The sequence below is a fragment of the Cebus imitator genome, unplaced genomic scaffold (assembly GCF_001604975.1).
Source record: "Cebus imitator isolate Cc_AM_T3 unplaced genomic scaffold, Cebus_imitator-1.0 Scaffold202, whole genome shotgun sequence".
Classification (NCBI taxonomy): Eukaryota; Metazoa; Chordata; class Mammalia; order Primates; family Cebidae; genus Cebus; species Cebus imitator.
Genome location: NW_016107517.1, coordinates 3,177,556 through 3,183,776, shown reverse-complemented (window position 1 = coordinate 3,183,776; position 6,221 = coordinate 3,177,556).

Here is a 6,221-nt window from a genome sequence, read left to right as displayed (position 1 = left end):
TAGAGACGGGGTTTCACCATGTTGACCAGGATGGTCTCGATCTCTTGACCTCGTGATCCACCCGCCTCGGCCTCCCAAAGTGCTGGGATTACAGGCTTGAGCCACCGCGCCCGGCCTTTTTTAATTTTTTATTTTTAGACAGGATCTCACCCTGTTGCCCAGGCTAGAGTGCAGTGGTGCGATCTCGGCTCACTGCAACCTCTGCCTCCTGAGTTCAAGCAATTCTCCTGCCTCAGCCTCCCAAGTAGCTGGAATTATAGGCACTAGCCACCATGCCTGGCTAATTTTTGTATTTTTAGTAGAGACAGGGTTTCACCATGTTGGTCAGGCTGGTCTCGAACTCCTGACCTGATTATCTGCCTGCCTTGGCCTCCCAAAGTGCTGGGATTACAGGTGCAAGCCACTGTGCCCAGCCACCAAGGAGTATTTTATATATTGGAAGTGATTACATAACTGTTACTCATAGCTGATACTCTGTTTTTGCTTAATTTTAAAATAAAAGTGAGGGAAATGATGGGTTCTGGCCTGATGAACTCGGGGCCTGGGGTTTTAGACTTGGCTGGTGCATCTGGTCAGTTTCTGATGCCATCTAGTGTTAATGACATAAAATCTTTAGGAGCAGCCTACAGGACTTAGCCTTGGAAACTCCTCAGAGATCAGAAAAGTACTGATGGGCTGGGTGCGGTGACTCATTCCTGTAATCCCAGCACTTTGGGAAGCGGAGGGGGGTAGATCACCTAAGATCAGGAGTTCGAGATCAGCCTGGCCAAAATGGCAAAACCCCTTCTCCACTTATAATACAAAAATTGGCTGGGCGAGGTGGCTCATGACTGTAATCCTAGCACTTTGGGAGGCTCAGACAGGCAGGCTGCCTGAATTCAGGAGTTTGAGACCAGCCTGGGCAACATGGTGAAACCCTGTCTCTACTAAAATACAAAAACATTAGCCGGGTGTGGTGGCATGTGCCATGTTATAGAGACTCTTGGGGTGGCTATTTTTCTCGGGGCCAGAGACTTCCTGGGAGAAGCTGAGCAGGAAAGGACAACACAAAACCAGCTCTCCTTGCAGAGGAAACAGCATGCACAAAGGCCCCAAGGCTGGAGGACCTTTGGCTTGTCTAAGGAACAGTGGAAAGGCCAAGGTGGCCAGAGCATGGGGAAAAGGAACAAGTGATGCCACACAAGGTCAGAGAGTTGGGCAGGGGCAGGGCCACTGACTTTGTAAACTACAAAAAGGATTTAGGATTTCATTCCAGCCACACTAAGAAGCCACTGGGCTTTTAAGCAGGGCAGTAAATCTGTAAGTCTAAAACAGGGGGAACACTGGCACTCATTAAACAAAATACTTTCACATATCTTAACATTGAAGTTTTTAATCAGATTTTTCTAGATGGTATCATATTCAAGACTTGTCTCAACAGGTATACGTTAGGTACATGTTGATTGTTTAGTAAGGGTGAGTACTCTGTCTTTGTTAGATTTTAACTTAAAAAAGCATTGCAGTTCAGGGGTCCCCACAGCCACTTGTAGATTCAATGATTTGCTAGGGGGACTCACAGAACTCAGAAGAATGATTATATTCATAGTTATTATTTATTTATTTATTTATTTATTTTTGAGATGGAGTCTCACTCTGTTGCCCAGGCTGGAGCGTAGTGGTGTGATCTAAGCTCACTACAAATGCTGCCTCCCAAGTTCAAGCAATTCTCCTACCTCAGCCTTCTGAGTAGCTGGGATTACAGGCATCCGCCACCTAATTTTTTAGGTTGTCTTTTCACACTGTTGATTATTTCCTTTGCTGTTCAGAAGCTTTTTAACTTGACATAATCCCGTTGATCTATTTTTGCTTTGGTTGACTGTGCTTTTGAGTTCTCCATAAAATCTTTGCCCAGATTAATGTCCTAAGGTGGTTCCCTTATGTTTTCTTTTATAGTTTCAAGTCTTATATATCAGTCTTTAATTCATTTTGATTTGATTTTGATAGATGGTGTGCGAGAGGGGGTCTAATTTTATTCTTCTACATACGGATATTCTGTTTTTCCAGCACCATTTATTGAAGATACTCTCCTTTTGGCAGTATATGTTCTTAGAGACTTTGTCAAAGATAAGTTGGCTGTAAATGTATAAATTTATTTCTGGGTTCTCTATTCTATTCCATTGGGTTATGAATCATGGTTTCATGCACAAGCCATGCTGTTTTGGTTATTATAGCATTGTAGTATATTTTGAAGTCAGGGAGTGTGATGCCTTCAGCTTTATTTGGTTATGGGTTATTGCAAAGAAAGAATACAGAGGGAAGCAGAAGGAAGAGGCACACAGGCCCAAGAGACAGCAGGCCCAAGGAACAGCAATCCTTTTTGCTCAGGATTGCTTTGGCTCTTTGGTGTCTTTTGTGGTTCCATATAAATTTTAGGATTTTTTATTTCTGTGAAGAATGACATTGGTATGTTGATAGGGAGTATGTTGAATCTATAGATTGCATTGGGTACCAGGGACATTTTTAACAATATTCTTTCAATCCGTTAGCATGGAATATCTTTCCATTTTTGTGTGTTTGTGTCTAATGTGGTTTGGCTGTGTCCCCACCCAAATCTCATCTTGAATTGCAGCTCCTATATTTCCCATGTGTTGTGGGAGGGACTCAGTGGGAGATAATTGATCATGGGGTGCAGTTTCCCCTATACTGTTCTCACAGTAGTGAATGAGTCTCATGAGATCTGATAGTTTTATAGGGGGAAACCTCTTTTGCTTGGTTCTCATTCTCTTGCCTGCCACCATGCAAGACATGCCTTTTGCCTTCCACCATGATTGTGAGACCTCCCCAGCCATTTGGAACTATCAGTCCATTATACTTCTTATTCTTTATAAATTGCGCAGTCTTGGGTAAGTCTTTATCAGCAATATGAAAACAGACGAATACAATGTCCTCTTTAACTTCTTCCATCAGCGTTTTATACTTTTCATTGTACAGATATTTTACTTATTTAGTTACATTTATTTTTAGGTTTTTTTTAGTAGCTACTTACATGGGATTGCTTTCTTGGTTTATTTTTCAGATTGTTTGCTGTTGGCGTATAGAAATGCAATGATTTTTGTATGTTGATTTTGTATCCCACAACTTTACTAAATTTATCAGTTCTAACAGACTGCTGGTAAAGCTTTTCTAAATGTAAGATCACATCATCTGCAACCTAGATAATTTGACTTTTTCCTTCCCTATTTGGATACTCTTAATTTCTTTCTCTTGCCTAGTTCCTGTGGCTAGGACTTCTAGTATTATGTTGAATAAAAGTGGTGAAAGTGGGCATGCTTGCCTTGTTCCAGATCTTAGAGGAAAGGCTGTTTTTCCCCATCCCATATGATATAACCCATACATTTGTCATACATGGTCCTTATTGTTTTGACAATGTTCCTTCTATACCCAGTTTGTTGACAACTTTTATCATGAAGGGAGGTACAATTTTTTTTCAAATGCTTTTCACCATCTATTGAAATGATCATATGGCTTTTTATTTTATTTTAATTGCACTTTAGGTTTTGGGGTACATGTGAAGAACATGCAAGATTGTTGCATAGGTACACACATGGCAGTGTGATTTGCTGCCTTCCTTCCCATCATCTATATCTGGCATTTCTCCCCATGCTGTCTCTCCCCAACTCCCCACCCCCTGCTGTCCCTCCCCTATTTCCCCCCGACAGACCCCAGTGTGTGATGGTCCCCTCCCTGTGTCCATGTGTTCTCATTGTTCAACACCCACCTATGAGTAAGAACATGTGGTGTTTTATTTTCTGTTCTTGTGTCAGTTTGCTGAGAATGATGGTTTCCAGGTTCATCCATGTCCCTACAAAGGACATGAACTCATCATTTTTTATGGCTGCATAATATTCCATGGTGTATATATGCCACATTTCCCCTGTCCAGTCTATCATTGATGGGCATTTGGGTTGGTTCCAGGTCTTTCCTATTGTAAACAGGGCTGCAATGAACATTCGTGTGCATGTGTCCTTATAGTAGGATGATTTATAATCCTTTGGATATATACCCAGTAATGGGATTGATGGGTCAAATGGAATTTCTATTTCTAGGTCCTTGAGGAATCCTCACATTGTCTTCCACAATGGTTGAACTAATTTACACTCCCACCAACAGTGTAAAAGTGTTCCTATTTCTCCACATCCTCTCCAGCATCTGTTGTCTCCAGATTTTTTAATGATCACCATTCTAACTGGCGTGAGATGGTATCTCAATGTAGTTTTGATTTGCATTTCTCTAATGACCAGTGATGATGAGCAGTTTTTAATGTTTGTTGGCCTCATGTATGTCTTCTTTTGTAAAGTGTCTGTTCATATCCTTCGTCCACTTTTGAATGGGCTTGTTTGTTTTTTACTTGTAAATCTGTTTTAGTTCTTCATAGATTATGGGTATCAGCCCTTTGTCAGATGGGTAGATACTTTTTTTTTAAGAGAAAGAATCTTACTCTGTCACCTAGGCTGCAGTGCAGTGGCACCATCATAGCTCACTGCAGACTTGAATTCCTGGGCTCAAGCAGTCCTCCCACCTCAGCCTCCCAAGTAGCTGGGACCACCATGTCTTACCATGCCACCATGCCCGGCTAATTTTTTTTACTTTTTTTAAAGGCAGGGTCTTGCTATGTTGCCCAGGCTAATCTTGAATTCCTAGCCTCAAGCAATCATCCTGCTTGGCCTCCCAAAGTGCTTGGATTATAGGTGTGAGCCACCACTGCTGGCCTATTTTTGTCTCACATGCACCTTATCCACATAGCCTGAAGGTAATTTTATATAATATTTTTAAATAATTTTGTGCATGAAACAAAGTTTTGACTGTGACCTGCCATGTGAGGTCAGAAAATAAATTTTCCACCGTGGCATCACGTATGTCAGTGCTCAAAAGCTTTCAGATTTTGGGGCATTTTGGATTTTTGGATTAGGGATGCTCAACCTGTGTAATGTGGGAGCCCATATTCAAAAATCTTTTTACTGATGGGAGTTAGGACCAAAAAAGCTTGGAAAACACTGATTTATTAGGTACCATTTAGAAACTATTCCAAAAATCAACCATTGACCTTTGATTTCATACAATTTTATATATTGTTTGTAAATATATGCAATTTTGTAGTTTTACTTGTGTATGTTTTTATTGCATAAAAACTCTTAACATTCACATATAAAACAAGTTCATATTTTCTGTTCAAATAAATAACCCTGCACAACTCAATAAGCCAGAAACTTGTCTCCTTTTCTCCCTGAAACCACTATGTCAGCAGGTCCTGGGAATTCTATATCTTCTGTTTCTTGAATGTGTTTGCCTCCCTCCATCTCCATTGCCTGTACCCTAGTCCAGTGGAGGACAACTCAGCTAGTAGAAAAGGGGAAATTGTAGCCCAGCAGCCACAGAGGAAGATATATGTGAAGTAAACAAATTTGTTGAGAAAAACATCTGGGAGTCTGAACACTTGGAGGCCCCGGGAAGATAGTGAAGGAACTGTTTTAGCAAAATGAGGAGGTAAATTGAGATTAAAGAGCACATAAGATTAGGAAATGGAATTCAGAACAGGAGAACCAGCAAAAGGAGGTCGCAGGAAAGTAGCTAACTACCAGGTCTAAAGGTCCTAAAATACATATTGGAACTCTGCAGCGGGGCAGGAGCAGTGATGAATATGACTGCCAGTCATTGACATGCTTGGGCCACTGGGAAATTAGACAGATCTGAGTATTTGGATAAATATTAGTGATAAATACATATGAAGAAGCACACAAAAATCGATGCAATTATGAACTTCAGGAAAAACACAAGGCTATTGGAGGGGAAAAGAACATAATTTTGGCATATCATCTAGCTTGGCAGTGAGCAACATCACATTATGTAAATTTTGGTGATTCATTTAACTAAATGTTATGACAGAACCTCACTGGGAAAATAGGGAGGGAAAGTTAAGAGAAAGGGGGCATATAAAAGTACTAAAATTCCAACTACCAAAAATAATAGATAATACCTAAAAGTTATAAATCAATAAAGGGCAGTAAAAACATATTATTTGTTTATTTGTTTCTTTGTGGATTAAAGCCAAGAATCTATGTTTTAATAAGTTTGGCCGGGCGCGGTGGCTCAAGCCTGTAATCCCAGCACTTTGGGAGGCCGAGGCGGGTGGATCACGAGGTCAAGAGATCGAGACCATCCTGGTCAATATGGTGAAACCCCGT